Source organism: Balaenoptera acutorostrata, chromosome X (genome assembly GCF_949987535.1).
Source record: "Balaenoptera acutorostrata chromosome X, mBalAcu1.1, whole genome shotgun sequence".
NCBI classification, from domain to species: Eukaryota; Metazoa; Chordata; class Mammalia; order Artiodactyla; family Balaenopteridae; genus Balaenoptera; species Balaenoptera acutorostrata.
The window spans coordinates 49,463,165-49,481,516 of record NC_080085.1 but is presented as its reverse complement, the minus strand read 5'-3'; the positions used below and the strand labels follow the sequence as shown (position 1 = coordinate 49,481,516).

Below are 18,352 nucleotides of genomic sequence, written 5' to 3'. Positions count from 1 at the left end.
AACTAAAGAGTACTAAGTTTCATTAGCAAAAGCAGGATTTTAACTGTAAAATTTTGGATTCAGGAACATGGAGCAGAGCAAGTACAAGGTCAGTTTTAAAACAAGCGTTGGGCGTGTTGTCCCTTTCCTCAGCCTAAGATATCTGCGAAGCATAGCGGGTCATGGTGAAAACCTGCTTTCCTTGTAGAGAGGAGTCTCAAATTTCAAATCTAAAATGATTTCCTCCTGTAAGGATGGTTCTGTTCCCACAGCTGCAATCTCGGCTTTCATAAGAGAAGTTTTCAGATAATGCTCATGCTGGGGCCACGTTCCAGACCTACTACTTAAGACTCTCTGGGGATGTCCTGCTTTTAAAGCCTCTCCAGGGGAGATCTGATGCACAACTTAGGTTGAGAAGCATAATTGCATGATGCTTCACCTGTCCTGGTTTTAAATAGAATCTTGAGCTTCAGAGCCATGTTTGTTACTAATGAAATTTTTAAAAATTTTTATAATGTGTCTTATGAGATCTATTATTTTTAATGTTTGTTTATTTATTTATTTGTTTATTTATTTGGCCGCGTCGGGTCTTAGTTGCGGCACGTGGGATCTTCGTTGCCGCACACGGGATCTTTTGTTGCGGCGTGCGGGCTCTTTGTTGTGGCGCGCCGGCTTAGTTGTCCCGCGGCATGTGGGATCTTAGTTCCACGACCAGGGATCAAACCCACGTCCCCTGCATTGGAAGGCGGATTCTTAACCACCGGGCCACCACGGACGTCCCCTGAGAGCTATTTTTGACATACTTATTTCACAGCCATATTTAGAACAATTTCAATGACTCGGTTGTGTGTCATGCCCCCAAGTCCCCTTCCTTATCAGACACTCAGGCAGGTGGAGGGGAGGGAACGGACCTCAGTCCTGGGGGCAGAAGGAGGCTGGATGGGGTTCCGTTGTCTTGGTTACCACTCTGCTGAGCATCCCCCCTGGGTTGCTGAGCTCAGGCAGGGGGCCTCATGCCCAGGCTACAGGTATTCCTGTGACCAGAAGTTGGAGCTAAGGGCTGAGATCCGTTACCAGAGAAACGCAAGCTGGGTCCATGGGATTCGAGAAGAATGGAAAAACAGCTAAGTAGAATTTCAGACGCAGGATGGATTATGGGAGCCTGCCCAGAGCCATTGACTTGTGGTCACACAAAGGGTGCCTGTGCATGAACACACAGAGGCACGCTAGACATGTGTGCTCACTAGCAATTCTGTCCTGATGTGCACAGTGGCTGTTTCTGGAGGGAGCATCTAGCACATATGGAGGAGGCCGGACCCAGAACACGGAAGGGGGGGATTCCTCATTGTGACAAAAGCAGTGGCATATCTTTTCCCGCATGACTTACTTGGACATCTGCATTACATTTCCTAAACTGCTTTATTGAGGTATAATATACATACGACAAATCACACCCATTTAATGCACCCAATGCAGTGACTTTTAGCGAATTTACGCGGTTGTGCAACCATCACCATAATCCAGTTGTGGCACATTGCCAGAACCACAAAGAGATTACGTGTACCCATCAGCAGTCAACCCCCAATAGTACCTCCAGGCCCAGGCATCCTCTAATCTAATTTCTATCTCTGTAGATTTGCCCTTTCTGAGCATTTCATATAAACTGACTCCTGCAGGAAGGGGCCTTTTGTGTCTGAGTTCTTTCACTTAGCATAATGCTTTGGAGGCTCACCCATGCTGTAGCAGAAAGCAGAAGTTCATGTTTTGCACGATGCACGGGCTAGAACCTTCAGTCAGTGTGGGAGAGAAGTGGCTGAAGCAGACATCCTTGCCTTGGTCTGGATCTCAAGAGGAAAGCATTCATTCTAACACTACTAAATATGACAGGACGAGAGCTGGATGTTTCTCGGGGATGTCCTTCAGCACAATGAGGACGATCCCTTGTATCCCGAGTTGGTTGACCGTTTTTATCATGAATGGGTCTTGAATTGTGTCAAATGCTTTTTCTTTGTCTACCAAGATGACAGGTGGTTTCTGTCCTTCATTATATTAACATGGTGCTTGCCTTAACTGAAGTTGAATGTTAAACCAATATTGCAATCCTGGGATAAATCCTGCATAGCCCTTTGCAAATATTGCTGGATTTGGTTTGCTAATATTTTGTTGAGGATGTATGTATCACTATTCATGATAGATGTTGGTCTATAGCTTTCTTGTGATGTCAAGTCTGGCTTTGGTAGTGGGGTAATACTGTTCTCACAGGATGAGTTAGGAAATGCTCCCTCCTCCCTCCTGTCTATTCAGGAAGAGTCTGTGAAGGATGGATATTATTTCTTCTTTAAACATTTGATAGAATTCACCAATGAAACCAGGAGGCCCAGGGCTTCCCTTTGTGGGAAGGTTTTTAAATTAATGATGCGATATCTTTACTTGCTATAGGTACATACATTCCAATCTGTTATTTGGCCATTGCGGTTTGTTTTTTCCTTTTTTAAATAGACCTTTATTGGAGTATAATTGCTTCACAATACTGTGTTAGTTTCTGTTGTACACCAAAGTGAATCAGCCATATGCATACATATGTCCCCATATCCCCTCCCTCTTGAGCCTCCCTCCCACCCTCCCTATCCCACCCCTCTAGGTCATCGCAAAGCACCGGCCATTGCGTTTTAAGCCAACTGCCATCCAATATTTTCTGGCCTCTTGGTGCCTGTGGCTCGGTCTCTGGCCTAGAATTTGACATGCTGGACATCTCTGGACATCACGGGATTCTGGCTCCTACTCTGTAACTTGGGAGAGTATGCTGTCTCAGATGGGAACCCCAGACCACGTACACCCAATACACAGGTTGGGGATACAGACACTTTGAGGTGGGGATGGGGTGGCGCTGCTGATTCCCTCATTTACACCCGCCCATCCATCCTCCAGGCGCCCTCATGCAGGCTGTGGGTAATTCTGCAGTTGGGACTGGCCTCGGCAAGTACCCAGCATACCCTGCTCTGCTCCTCCCACCCCCGCCGCCATGTCCACTTCATCCCACCCTGATCCTTGTCACTCCTCTCGTCTCCTAGCAACCCAGCCTCACAGAGGATCAATGATGCACTTGCCACCACATCTATGGGTGTCAGATCTCTCTCTGATTAATGACTCAACTCCCGAGGGCAGGGACTGGCTCTGCAATTCCTCCTCACCTCCCCGTCTCAACAGCCAGCCTGGCGTGGAGTGGGGGGATGTAACGGATACAGTGAAAACCTTCATGATTGGCTAAATGGTTGATTGTGGTTGGCAGGATTGACCTGGGTTGGCTGCTGGAGTGAGCCCGTGACATCACCACCCTGGTGAACTCGTGCCAGGTGGGGATGGTTATCCCCGCCCCAGTGCATTGTGGGCAGGATCAATGATGTATCTTACCCAGACTTGGTGCCACCAGCTGTGAACGGACACTGAAGTCACCAGCTCTTCCCACTTCTCCCCAGCCTTTACGGAGGGTACGGTTGGGAATGCTTAAGAGTGTGGGCTCTGACAGAAATAAACCCCTACGACAAAGGAGCCAAGAATATACATTAGGGAAAAGGCTGCCTCTTCAATAAATGGTTCTGGGAAAACTGGGCCACTTTCTTACACAACATACAAAAATAAACAAAAAACGGATTAAAGCCTAAATTGTAAGACCTAAAACCATAAAACTCCTAGAAGAAAACGTAGCCAAGTATGCTCTTTGACACTGGTCTTGGCAGTAATTTTTTGGATATGTCTCCTCAGGCAAGGGCAACAAAAGCAAAAATGGACAAATGGGAGTACATCAAACTAAAAAGCTTTTACACAGCAAGGGAAACCGTCAACAAAACAAAAAGGCAACCTGCTGAATGGGAGAAGATATTAGCAAGTGATATATCCGAAAAGAGGTAGATATCCAAAACATCTAAAGGACTCATAGAACTCATTATCAAAACAAAACAAAACAAAAAACAAACCAAGAGCCCGATTAAAAAGTGGGGCAAAACACTGAATAGACATTTTTCCAAAGAAGATAATGCAGATGGCCAACAGGCATATGAAAAGATGCTCAACATCACTAATCATCAGGGATTACAAAATCAAGACCACAGTGAGGTGCTTCCTCATACCTGTCAAGTGACTATTATCAAAAAGACAACAACAAGTAAGAAATGCGGGCGAGGATGTGGAGAAAAGGAAACCCTCATGCACTGTTGGTGGGAATGTAATTAGGTGCAGCCACTATGGAAACAGTGAGGGTTTCCTCAAAAACCTAAAACTAGGGGCTTCCCTGGTGGCGCAGTGGTTAAGAATCCGCCTGCCAAAGCAGGGGACACGGGTTCGAACCCTGGTCCGGGAAGATCCCACATGCTGCGGAGCAACTGAGCCCGTGCGCCACAACTACTGAGCCTGCGCTCTTAGAGCCTGCGAGCCACAACTACTAAGCCCGCGTGCCACAACTACTGAAGCCCGTGAGCCTAGAGCCCATGCTCCGCAACAAGAGAAGCCACTGCAATGAGAAGCCCGCGCACTGCAATGAAGAGTAGCCCCCGCTCGCCACAACTAGAGAAAGCCCCCGCACAGCAACGAAGACAAAACGCAGCCAAAAATAAATAAATAAAACAAATTAAAAAAAAAAACCCCAAAACTAGAACTACCATATGATCCAGCAATTCCACTTTTTGGTATTTATCTGAAGAAAACAAAAAACACTAATCACAGAAGCTGTATGTACCCCTCTGTTCACTGCAGCATTATTTACCCTAGCCAAGATATGGAAGTGCCCATCGATAGATGGATCAATAAAGAAGAAGTGGTATACATATACACAATGGAATATTACTCAGCAATAAAAAAGAATGAAATCTTGCCATTTTCGACAACATGGATGGACCTAGAGGGTATTATGCTAACTGAAATAAGGCAGACAGGGAAAGACAAATACCACACGGTTTTATTTGTATGTGGAACCTCAAAAACAAAACAAGTGAGCACAGGGAACAAAACAGAAACAGAGTTAGAGACACCGAGAACAAACTGGTGGTTGCCAGAGAGGGAGCGGGTGGGGAGTTGTGTAAAAGAGGTGAAGGGATTAGGAGATACACACTTCCAGTTATAAAATAAATAAGTCACGGGGATGGAATGTACATATACGGAATATAGTCAATAATATTGTAATAAGTCTGTATGGTGACAGATGGTAACCAAGCTTATCGTGGTATTCATTTCCTAATGTTTAAAAATGTGGAATCACTTTGTTGTGCGCCTGAAACTAATACAATATGGTATGTCGATTTTAATTAAAAAAATAAAGAGTGTGGGCTCTGAATCGAGTATGCCTAGGTTTGTGGGTCACTCCTCCTCTGACGGCCTGTGTGACCCTGAGCAGCTCCCCTAAATTCTCTGTAGTCTGCTTTCCCACCTCATCAACTAGGATTTTTTTTTAATTTGTTTATTTTATTTATTTATTTTTGGCTGCGCTGGGTCTTCGTTGCTGCGCACGGGCTTTCTCTAGTTGCAGCGAGCGGGGGCTACTCTTCGTTGCGCGCTTCTCATTGCGGTGGCTTCTCTTGTTGCGGAGCCCGGGCTCTAGGCATGCGGGCTTCAGTAGTTGTGGCGCGCGGGCTCAGCAGTTGTGGCTCACGGGCTCTTGAGCGCAGGCTCAGTAGTTGTGGCGCACGGGCTTAGCTGCTCCACGGCATGTGGGATCTTCCCGGACCGGGGCTCGAACCCGTGTCCCCTGCATTGGCAGGCGGATTCTTAACCACTGTGCCACCAGGGAAGTCCCATCATCAATTAGGATTGATATCTTGCAAAATGATGGGTCTGCGAGAGATTAAATAAGGTGATAGAAATACACTGAATATTGTCTGATACCTGGGAAAGGATCAACAAACGTGAAATGCCATTTTACCCGTGCTAAACACACCCCCAGTGACTGTCTGAATTCAGGCCTTTGAGTTTCAAGAAGAAAAGCCCTGCTTGACTTACCTTCTCCCTTGGAGCTGGGAGACAAGCCTGGCAGGATGGTTGAGCTCCCAAGCTCTCTGATGAGATCACGAGTTCAGAATCCAATCAACTTACCTGCTCTCCAGCGCCTCTGTCTGCAGAAGACTCGTAGATTTCTGCAGAAATACAGCTCAGAGGACTAGCTAAAAGCACAGACTGACAGAGAGCAGAATTCATTTTCAGTTCAGAAGAATCTCATGGGCACTCGCGTGGTATACAACATTGGACTCCGGGTGTGGGGAGAAAAAGTAGATTTCATCGCTCATGCCTCCTGAATGAAAAGGGAAGCTATTTATTAGGAGAAAAATGTTTGCGAATCACAGATCTGACAAAGGGCTTATATTCAGGATATGTAAGGAATTTTTAAAAGTCAACAGTAAGAAAACAAACAACCCAATTAGGAAGTGGGATAGGGACTCAACATAAGCGCGTAATACAGTGTTGAACATCATAAACCTTTAGGGAACTTCAAATTAATACCAAGATGAGATACCGAATCTCGTATTGGAAAGGCTAAAATCAAAAGTCCTGGCAACACCCGGCGCTGGTGAGGGTGGAACTCTCACACTTTTAGCAGGTGGGAATGCAAAACAGCACAGTCACTTTGAAAAACAGTTTGGTAGTTCCTTAGAAACTTAGACATACATTTACTTATGACCCAGCAATCCCACTCCTGGGTATCTACCCTAGAGAAATGAAAAGCCTGAACATGCATGCTTAGAGCTGTTCTATTCACAACTTCCCCAAAATGGAGACAGTGCAAATGTCCTTGTGTGGATGAATGGATAAACAAATGGTATCCCATGCAATGGCCACCTGCTCTGCACTGAAAAAGCACAGACTGTCGATAGGTGCCTGTCAGCTTCATGCAAGATGGTGCACTGTGCTACATGCGAGAAGCCCATCTCAGAAGGCTACAGGCTGCGTCACTCCCTTTACAGGACACCCTGCCAAGGACAAACTACAGTGAAGGAGGACAGATCCTTTCTGTCAGGGATTGGGAAACATCCCAAAGGAAGGGGAAACAACAAAGGGGCAGCACCTGGGCGTTTTCGGGGGTGATGGACTGGGCCTGTGCCCTGGTCACAGTGGTGGTCACCTGAATCTCTCCATGTGTTAGAGCTCATAGAACTGTACACCAAAAGAAAACCAGGCTGGGGGCTTCCCTGGTGGCACAGTGGTTAAGAATCCGCCTGCCAATGCAGGGGACACAGGCTCGAGCCCCGGTCCGGGAAGATCCCACATGCCGCGGAGCAGCTAAGCCCGTGCGCCACAACTACTGAGCCTGCGCTCTAGAGCCAGTGAGACACAACTGCTGAGCCCGCGTGCCACAACTACTGAAGCCTCGCGCGCCTAGAGCCCGTGCTCCGCAACAAGAGAAGCCACCGCAATGAGAAGCCCGCGCACCGCAACAAAGAGTAGCCCCCGCTCGCTGCAACTAGAGAGAGCTCGTGCGTAGCGACAAAGACCCAACGCAGCCAAAATTAAATAAATAAAATAAATACATTTATAAGAAACAACAACAACAAAAAGAAAACCAGGCTGATCTTACTATATGCTAATTTGAAATATCCAGTGGTAGATTTTGAAGTAGGTGCATCTCTCTATATTCTTTGAATAAATATATCTTGGGTGAAGCTAACAAAAATTACATCAAATGCTATATTAGAACTTTAGATCAGCTGCTCAGGCACTGCTCTTTTCTAGAGAGCTAGTTTTCTCAGAGGACTGTTACTTACGAACTTTAGTAACCAAACAGCGGCTCCCAGCACATTCAAGGGCAAGAAACAAAAGGACACTACTGAGACATGGTTAGAATCCTATGACTTGCCTGTGTACACAGGCTAAGATGATCACACCTCCCAGAAAGAGTCTCTTCACATTTCAGTCACTGAGATCTGTATTTCAACCAGTTAGTTCAGTTCTTCTGGGCCATCGCCATCCTGTTACACAAACATTTGGGGTCAAACATTTGGAAAATGATCTTAACCCAGTTAACTCCCAGCCAATTTCCACGTGTCACAAGGAGTCTCTCAAGATGATATTTCTTCACGTAGAAAGTCAATTCTCAAATAAAGAAAAGATTTCACACACACACACACACACACACACACACCCCTTGTAAAAAAATACTGAGACTTTAGAAACTGACTCACAACTAACCCACGTTTGATCATTCTTTTCTCTCTTCTTCTCCCTCCATCCACTCTGTGAAATGAATATTTGGCCATGCTATCTGTACGTGCCCCACGAGCTTCTCAAACCACACACACGACGTGACTCGTGAGCCTCTACACAAGGCATTAACCCCAGCCAGCCCTGTTGAAGTCGGCTACCTGGGGGCAGGGGGGTGGCTGGGGCAATGAATTCATCATCTCACCCCATTTCATTCCTTCCACAGTCACTTGCCCCACATGAATAAGGATCTTGCACCAACTCTCTGCTTAAATCACCGCTGCCTCGAGTCTCCATCGTCATCTCACGTGGCTTCTGAGGACAGGGAACAGATTTTAGTTGAGATGAGTGAAGCCAGAGAGACAGCCCATTGGTCAGAGCTTCAGTTTGGGAGGTGATGTCTCTCGATGTACTGCTTCCCCACTACGATGAATAATTTAAAAGTCAGCTTGGCTTGGCTCTGGTGCCCCGTTGTTCAGATGTTAGCCACTAGATGGTGCTGTATGAAGGTATCTGTGGCTGTGATCGACACTGCGACAATCAGTAGACTTTAAGTGAAGCAGGTTACCCTCCATAATGGGGCGGGGGGGGGCGCTTCTTCCAATCAGCTGAAAACCTTAAGGGCAGGGATTGAGGCTTCCTGAGGATGAAACAATTTAGCCTCAAGACTGCAGCCGAGAAACCCTGCGTGAGACTCAAAGTTGCTGGCCTGCCCTGCGGATTTCGGACTCCAGACTGCAACCTGATTTCCAGCCAGCCGACCCGCCCTATAGATATCAGAACTGCCAGCACCCACAATCCCATGATCCAGTTCCCTAAAATAAATCTCTATCGGTTGTGTTTCTCTGGAGACGCCTGACTAATACGCCCCCAATATGTCACATCTTTCTCAGTCCAACCCAAAGACATTGCCTGAGTCACCATATTATCCCGCGCCAGGTGCTGTGGATTAAAGAAGTGTGATGGGGGATGCTGCTGTTTTTTTAGTGCCTTCCTCGTGTCCGGTCATGGGCGCTATAGGTGTTTTACATCCGTTATCTCCCTCAGGTCTCCCAACAAACCTCACCAGCAGGCAGACTTATTGCCATTTTACAGATGAGGAATCTGAGGCTGAAGGAGAGTGACTGGGCTGGCAGGGGCTGCACTGGAACCCCGCTTGAGTGTAAACTGTGAATTCTGGGGTGGAGGGAGATGACTTTGGGGAGAGGAGTTTGGGGACAGGTCCCAGAGAGTTTCCAGTGCCACGGGGGAGCAGCAAAACATCACACCCTTTGCTACCAGCCCTGGGCACCCTCCCGCAATGGAAGCAGCCCCAACCCATCTGAGGACAGAACTGGCATGAACTGAAGGACGCACACAACAGAAGATGATGTCCGTCTGTGGCTTCCAGTTGGGAAGACGCCCCAAGGAAGAGCCAGGCTTCTGGTGAGGGGTCATCCAGGTGTGAGGGGAAAGCTCGAGGAGCGTGGCAGAGAAAGAAAGAGCCTCTAGGGCTGGACACAGATGTCTAATGTGATCTTGAAGTTCTTCCTGGAGCTCCTGCAGGGCAAGGCCTGACCTACAACCTGCCCCGTGGCAGCGTCAGTAGTTGTTATGACAGGGAACGTGCCAGCACATTTCTACGCCTGCCTCATTCCATACTCACAAATACAACCCTCCTCAGTTCGTATCGTTATTAAGAATAATTAACCCATTTTCAGGTGAGGACAGTAAGGCACAGGGGGCCAAGTAAATTTCTCAAGATGATATGATAGCAAGTGGCAGAACTGGGCTGAAAGGAAGGTTGTCTAGAATCAGAGCTAGTGCCCTTACCCACGACACCATACTGTTCCCTCAGAAAAGGAAAAAAGGAAGGAAAAAGAAAAAAGGAAACCCACGATGCTCACTATATCAGGAAGTCTGCTTTGGGCTGTGAGTAAAGAGAAAACTCCTCAAACCGGCCTAATCGGAAAGGTAACGCACAACCACACGGCATGGAGCCAGGAGACAGGGCAAGCTCAGGCGCAGTGTACATATACACAGAGAGCAGTGGGAGCACAAAGGAGGGCACGGGGGGAGGATAAGGCGCAGGAGTGGCTACAGAAGCAAGGGGAAGACGAGCAGAGCAGAGGGACAGAGCTCCCGGGGACCTGCCCCAGGACACCGGTCAGCGGGTTCACACCGTCCATCCTGCTGATGGGAGCCCGAGTGACAGCTACACCTCTCACCCACGAAACAAAGCAGCCTGGCTGTCCGGGCTGTATTCATCCAACAACTACTCACCCAGGGCCCACCTGGTCATCAATGCCCTCAGCAAAGTGCCCAAAGCAGCCACAACCTAGGACAGACCTCAGTCTCAGGAGGCTCAAGATTATCCAAGATACCAAATCAAGGGGAAGAAAAGTGGGGAAGAGACGACACCAGACACTCCCAACAGAGTCGGGATAGAAGACGGGATGCTCCTCACCCGCTCCAAGGAACAGAAATTTGAGCCGAGGATTTTCAGTGTTCGCTCATTGACAGTACGCGTTTTCAGCTGAGAAACGGCTGCTATAATAGTTATGCACCAGGAAGGGGAAACGTGGGTGTTACTCTGGTACAATAGGGTTCTGGACAATGTGGGGATAAAAGACACAAACAGCCCCTGGACCAACGGAAAACTGAGCAGAGAGATTTGCTCTAGCCCCTCATTTCGGATATACTGTTTGCAACAAACAAATTGACAGCATAACAACAGCTACACTGCTCTGGGCGTGTACCTCACGTCATCATCACTCGCAAGACGGTAAACATGTTCTGAGCACCTGCGGGGCACCAGGCTCCAGGACCTGTGCTTTCGCAGACTTTGTGCCCACGGGAACATTTCACGCAGGAAAACGGTCCTCAAGGAGCTCACAGTGTGGCGGGCAGGGAGCCAGACTGAAGACAGTGGCGAAACAAGCGTGATGAGAGCCTTGGCCGCCGGAGCCACAGGATGCTGGGATCAGGTGGTGAGGAATGGCTTCGCCCGGGGGTGGGATAATATATAATAGTATTGTCCCCATTTGCAGATGAGGGAACTGAGGATCAGAGAGGGTAAGCATCTCGCTCAAGGTCACACTGCTAGGTAGTGGTCCTGACCGGTTTTCACCTACGTCTGTTAACATGCAAAGGTCTCTGCACTATTCATTATACCAATCTCTCTCTCTCTCTGAATGCTGTCACCTATTTTAATTCACCATCACCACCTTAAACATTCCCTTGGCTCTACTTACTCCTTTAATACATAAATAATCTGCTGAACAAAGTACAGATTTCCTTTGAGCACATCCAGCCTCTCTCCACTTTATAAACAAAATTTCCTTGCCGGGCACGTCGGCCCCGCCCAACCCGGAGGTTTACATTGAGTCTGTATCGCACTCACAAGCTGGGTGAAGAAAATGGGTCACTGAGATCTGCAGTTTTACTCACCTATTTCACACAGTCTCAAGTACAATTTTAAATGTAGCCAATAGTCAAGGAAAAACAGTAGAACCACTGCTTCCCTAAAACAGCCACTCACAAAACATTTCATTGAATGCCAACGCGTTCTAGGTAGGAGACCCAGCCCCTCTCATAGGGAGTTGTGGGAATTCTTTTCCTTAAAATATGGAAATCCTTTCTTTGTATCCATTTTCTCTGTTGCTGGTGCCCTGAGAGACTCAGGCAAGCAAAGCCGCTTCACTTTTCTATTTCTGACAAAACAAACAAGCAAAACAACCCTAACCCACAGGCACACAGACATATCTAATACACCCAATAGACGTATGTCAAATATAAGGAAATGGTTATTGGAAACACAAACGGAGACCCCCTAACTAATCATAGATCCAACTTTCTGACCACAGTAGAGGTCTACTGCCCAGGATCAGCTGTACTCCAGAAAACCAGACCACCAAAGACACCTTCCTTTTCTAATTATTATACACTGCTGCTTGTCGATTCATGTGGTAAAAGTTTTCAAAATCATTCCACACCAACACAGGAATCAAAGAGCCTGTTAAAAGTATGTACCCATTCCTAGTCGTGTCACATCATGACCCAATTCTCTCACACACTCTCGAGGAAGAATTCCTCTGATGCGTTCAATACAGGAAACGCATTTGCCTTGAAAACACTTCAATTATTTTGTCTCATTTTGTGAGGTGGGACATGAGGTGGGGAGGGAGGTGATGCCAAGGAAACAGACAAACTATTTCTGAACCTGTTGAACACTGATTCTAGCCCAGTTATCCCGGGGGTCGACCAAGGCCCACTGGAAGTTTCAACATCGTCTCTTTCGGCTTAAAACATGGCAATCCCCAACCAGAGAAAGAGAAATAAGCCATACACAGACTGTCCAACAGGAATTCTGATACTCAAGAGGTAGGGCATCTGCGGAAAGCAACTGTTCTCTCAGAGAGAGCACCGACCCCAACTGGCTAAAGAGAAGGATTCTGGTCCTGTGACACTAACGCACACCTGGTCGGTCCTAGGGAGAAGTCTCCCTCTGTCTGCGTGTCTGTCCCTGTCTCCATCCCTCACTCTCGCACCTTCTTTCCCGGGATCAGGTTTCCGCCATCAGGACGCCAGTGCACCGCCTCCCATCCTCAGACCTGGCGGGAAGGCGGGAGTGGCGGGGGTGCGGGCCGCGCCGGGAATAGAAGGGTTAAGACCACCGAGGGGAGGAGTCCTCCGGCGTCCTATACAGGCTACCCGCCCTCCACGGGAGGAGGAGGAGTCTGCGGGTCTGCGTCTGAAGTCATAGGGATGCGACATTCCCCGCCCACCACCCCCCCCACCCCCCCGCCCCTTATAGAAGCAGGGTCGCCTTAGGCCTTCCCTGGGTTGTAGTGGGCCGGGAGGGAGCCGGGAGTGGCCTGAAGGAGAGTAGGTTCCTCCCCGGGGACGGCGGCAGTAGGGCTGGGGGATTCGGAGAAGAGAAGGCAGTGCCCGCCCCTCCCGGCCGCGCACCGGAGCGCCTCTCCCAGGAGCTTGGAGAGTAGAAGGGACGATCGCTTCTGGAGTCGCAGGAAGAGTTTCCGGCCGCTGGAGATGACCTCGCAGACGACGCATGGTCGTGGTGGGCTATTGGGGTTGGAAGGGGGGTGGGGGCGGGCTTCTCCCTGACTGCCTGGTAATTTGTGTTGTTGCGTGCCTACGTGAGAAGCAGCTCCTGTTACTTGATTTTTTTCTTACCTAGTTCTTACCAATCACACCCCGTGTGATACATCACACTGGGAAAGACAAAACACAAACTAATAAAGAGACTGACTTTATTCTACCAATTGCGATTGGGAGAGCACCCCAGATCTGAAGATCAGACTGTCAGCAGGGTGGTTTTGCACTGTACTTCATTTCGTAGAGAGTAGTAGCCAAGTTACAGTGGGGACGTTTGCAGGTGGGAAAACCGTTCAGGGGAAGTCCCAGTCAACTGAACAGGAAATGATTATCTTTGTGACTAGCTACTTTCAGGAGGACTGACTTTTAATCTCAGTTACTAGTCATGAGACAAAAAACAAGGAGCTGGAGGGTCTGTATCTGCCCTTTAAGGAAAAGGAGGAAGGTCTGTATTTGGCCTTGTAGCAGGTAAACCCAGGAGTCACCTGAGACTTATGAGAAGCCTTATCTTGAGTCATAAGGGGAAGGGTGGTCCTTTGCAGTAAGCCATTTCGGGAACACAAAAGTCTGCAGAGATTTCTTTACTGTGGCTTTTTTCAGGGCTCAGGTGAAGTTCAACCTTGTCAACATGGTAAACATGAGCCAGGCATCTTTCATGCCTGTCCAAGTAGATAAGTCTATAAGCAGAGAGCTTCCCTTTTTGCCCTGGAAGTAATCGACGCTCGAACAGCACTGTATAGTTATCAAAAGGTTATATGTTTGTGATCTACATGAAGGAAGCAAAAAGGAGTTATTATCCCAGAATAGGACCATCATCCTCATCTTACAGTTGAGGAAACTGAGCCACGGAGAGGTTAAGTAACCTGCCCAAAGTCACAGAAGGAGTAAGTGGTGGGGCCTCGATTCAAATCTAGGTATCTGTGGCTTCATCACCTCCCTGCTAGGCAGCCACACACCGATGGTTTCCAGTTCCACCTATCAGGCTCAATCCTCTCTCCTAAACTACAGACTTCCCTAGTCAACTGACAGGTCCACAGGGAGACTGCACTCAACAAGTGCTAGGCAACTTCTGGGACACTGGGGATGACTTCACAGCGAAGAGAAGTGTTAGACAAACTTGGTCCCAAAGGCCCTGTGCCCACTCCCTGGAGGGAGTGAGGGGCTAGAGGAGGAAGAATTGGAGGGTCTGAAGGGGGGGCTATTTCTCTGAGAGACAGGCTGATGGACTGCCATTCTGCATGCATGTGACAAACACTTGTTACTTTGAATGTATTTATTTTTCTTTTACAGTTGGCAATGCATGGTACATGGTGAAAATACACAAAGCAGATATGTAAAACCAAGCAGATATATGGAGGGAAGATACATTCCCATTGTACCTAGGGAGTACCTGACAGTAAAACAGCGTGCTGCTGTGTAAAAGGAGGACATTCTCATAGACTAAATAAATGAAACGCCAGCCCCTGTAGGCCAGCTGTTGTACCGTACTACTGTACTTTTCAAGGCACTGTGCTGTAAGATTAAAAAATGTTTTCTTTAATAAATAAATAAATGAAACAGAAATTAGTCTTTTTCTTAATTATTAGTCTCATTCCCCTATCACTGTTGAGGCATCTTGGGCACAGAGTGGTTAGGTCAGCTCCCCCAAGTCATTCAGGTAATACGTGTTTGAGCCCCAAAGGCAAGGAATACTCAACAAGTCCAAACTGAACCCATCCACAACCCCTCCCCACATAGCTGCACCTCCTCTACTGTTGCCTAACTCAGGGCAAGGCAGCCTTCTCCCCAGCTGCTTAGGCCAGAGATCCTTAAAGCCATCCTTGCCTGCTGCCTCTCTCTCACCACCCTCTCAATCATCAATCCCCACCTTTCTGCCTCCTAAGTCTTTCTAAGTAAGATCCTGACACTTCTCTCCATCGGCACAGTGAGTTCCCTAGTCCACGTCACCCTCATCTCTCTCCTTGACCACCACCAGCAATCCTGATGCTTTCCAACGCATCGTCTATCCTACTGCCTGAGGAAGGTTTCTTAAGTCCTAACCTGGGCATGACACCCCTGCTCAAAACTCTGCAGGGGCTGCCCGCTGCTCTTAGGATAATGTCCAGCCTCCTGGACTAAGCACAGCAGGCCTTGCCTGCCCCCAAACGCCTGATCTTCACCAGACCCCCTCCTTCTGCTCCAAGCCCCACTTGATATTCCAGCGCACCGAGACCTCTTTCTGTTCATCAGATGGCCGGTGTGCTCACACTCGTCCTCCTTCGCCACCCCTGCCCGCCGCCCCCCCCCCGGCCCCCGCCACCCACAGATTTCACAACCTCACACGTGCAGTTCCCTCCATCTTACATGCCCTCCCTCCCTCCTCATCTATCTGATTCCTTCTTAGGTTCAGCTGTCAGGCTGGGTAGAGCCATTTCCATTTTTCCTGGGGAGTACCTGGATGAAAAGCCACAGTTACCAGATTTGATATTTTTACCGAATGGAAGGTGATGGAGATTTCATTATGAATTCCCCACATGGACACACGTTTTACTGTGGTTCACAACGAGCTGATTTGAAATGCAACCTGATGGCTGAGTTTTTCTGGGAAAGGCTTCCTTGCTAAGAACAGGATACAGACAGAAAAGCTCTCGCCTTATGTTATACGGGCCCACTGTTGCCTTTGAATATGACCTTTGGAATTTGGCCACAGTTTTGGAAGCATAGAGGGATCCAGGGTGACCACCTGCCTCACAGTGAGGAGGGATAAGCTGAACAATGGGAAAAAAAAATCTGTCACTTTATGGTATCTGTGACCCAGTAAATTGAACAGGCTTTGAACTGCCCTACCCATGGACTTTGTTTTGATGAGATTTTCACTATAGTTTATAGTCCGAGTTTCTGTTAGGACAGGAGAAAGTATATATATATATATATTTTTTTTTTAATTAAGTTATTTATTTTTGACTGTGTTGGGTCTTCGTTTCTGTGCAAGGGCTTTCTCTAGTTGCGGCAAGCGGGGGCCACTCTTCATCGAGGTGCGCGGGCCTCTCACTCTCGCGGCCTCTCTTGTTGTGGAGCACAGGCTCCAGACGCGCAGGCTCAGCAGTTGTGGCTCACGGGCCTAGTTGCTCCGCGGCATGTGGGATCTTCCCGGACCAGGGCTCGAGCCCGTGTCCCCTGCATTAGCAGGCAGATTCTCAACCACTGCGCCACCAGGGAAGCCCCAGGAGAAAGTATATTAACGGGTCCTCCCTATGCAAGGTTTGATTTACTAGTCCCCTGTGGTCGTCAGGGAGGCAAGGATCAGCTGCGTGCTCAGTATGGGGACCCTCTTAGGGAATCTGACAGCACCTTCCTGCAACTCCTTAGGTGTCCCCACTGCTGGTTCTGCCTGCTACAGACCCAACTGTGAGGACTGACTTCATTCAGTACAACTCCTCTGAGCAGAGCACACCTAAGTATGAAATGAAGTGTGTGCCTTTGATATGTAAAGACAATTAAAGAGATGGCAATGGCACCAGTTCCACCACCACTACCCCAACCCCCACCCCAGCCAGAGGGTGGAGTAGATGCCCAGAGGTCCCCGGCATGCTTACCTCCACACTGATGTGTCCCTAACACAGGGCGCAGTGTAAAATGGTTCACCCGGAGCCTAGTTACTGAGCTAATAATGGGAGCCGGGCATATGCGGTTTTATTTCCCATAGATCCAGAGAAGTATCAACCCCCGCCTTCCACAGACAAGGAAACAAGCTCAAAGAGGAGGTTAGGTCACTGATGCAGTAAAGGCTGGATCTGGGAGTCGAGCCCTAGTTCTGCCCGACTGCAAAGCCCGTCTTCTTTGCGGTCACGACAACCCACTTGGCTTGTGATTCAGGTGCCGAGATGCAGATGTTGTTCCGTGACAGGAAAGTCATGACTGTCCCAATACCATGTCCACCTGTGAAATGCAGGCACCCAGTAGGGCAAAGCCACCCTGAAAGGTTCTAAGACCCTCTCTGTGTTTGCCTTCGCAGGAGCTGCCTCGCAGCCAAGAAACTGGAGTCCACCGGCGCAAAAGGACTGCCTCAGAGCCAACGGCCGGGCAGGACTTCAGCCTCCCCTGTGGGGAGGCACTCTGCCATATCAGAGAGGCTTTGCAATCAACCCTCCCCCAGTTATGTCTCCACCAGTCTCACTCTATTTGTCAGATGTAAGGAACTGAGAGGCAAGCAGAGGCAGAGGAAGTGTTTTTAGTGGCTGCATGACAGCTCTGGAGCTGACCCAGCTGCCATGGTGGTCTGGAGCCAACAGACTGAGAATGGAAATCTGGCTCCACCCGTGTTCATGTCTCTGCTCTTCAGCTTGTGTCTGTCAACTGTGGATGATCCAAGTGCCACCTGAAGAACCTCCCCGCCCCGAGAAGTGTGTCCTGACCAAACACCCACACACCACACACCCCCACACACTATGGCAGGGGTCAGAGGCTCTCTTCTGTGTTCCTAGGGTTCTATGATTTACATCCTGCCATGGCTTTTCTCACACAACAGGGGGCAGTCATCTGCTTGCAGGTTGCAGCCCCCATCATCCCTGCATCCCCAAACTGACCCCAGTAGCGGAGACCTAGTGTCTGGTCGGTGCTTCGAACTTGTTTCCTCAATGAATGAAGGACCTCGACTCAACGTACTTGGTCAATAAAGGGTAGCTCTTCTTGGACCAGTTATTTCTGTGTTAAAACTGACACAGGAGAATGGAGTAAACAGGGCATATCTCGAGTCAGATTCTCTTCCCTTTGGTGGGGGGAGGAGCATTGCATCTTTCATACGATCCCTAATTCCGGAAACTCCTAATCAAAGAGGCTGCAACGTTCATTACACACGTGTGGGTCACTCTGTTGCCCCATCAGCCACAGTTCTGGCCTCACAGCGGAACCTGGGTCAAGATCCTTAGAGTACCGAATGTTCACTGAATGTCTCCCAAGTACCAAGTGGCTGGTGCCCAGTGTAGGCCCCGCAACTACGCGTCCAATCGATGGACTGTTGAATGAACGCAGGCTGCTAGTGGAGTCTGTGACGCTGTGCCCAGAGCACAGGTGTCCATGGAGTCAGGGACATGAGCACAGTTAGGAAGGGTATGTC

General features: G+C 48.7%; 2 long non-coding RNA genes across 2 annotated transcripts; one reads left to right on the top strand and one right to left on the bottom strand.

The window, feature by feature from the left end:
- Positions 1–2,625: 2,625 nt before the first annotated feature.
- Positions 2,626–12,891, bottom strand: LOC130706518 (uncharacterized). The gene is made up of 4 exons (XR_009006747.1): positions 12,690–12,891; positions 6,061–6,256; positions 3,391–3,515; positions 2,626–2,768 (listed from the first exon to the last, which is right to left on the bottom strand). It is a non-coding gene; the product is annotated as an uncharacterized LOC130706518 (long non-coding RNA).
- A 57-nt stretch (positions 12,892–12,948) lies between these two features.
- LOC130706536 (uncharacterized) lies at positions 12,949–17,930 on the top strand. The gene is made up of 2 exons (XR_009006757.1): positions 12,949–13,219; positions 17,252–17,930. It is a non-coding gene; the product is annotated as an uncharacterized LOC130706536 (long non-coding RNA).
- Positions 17,931–18,352: the final 422 nt, after the last annotated feature.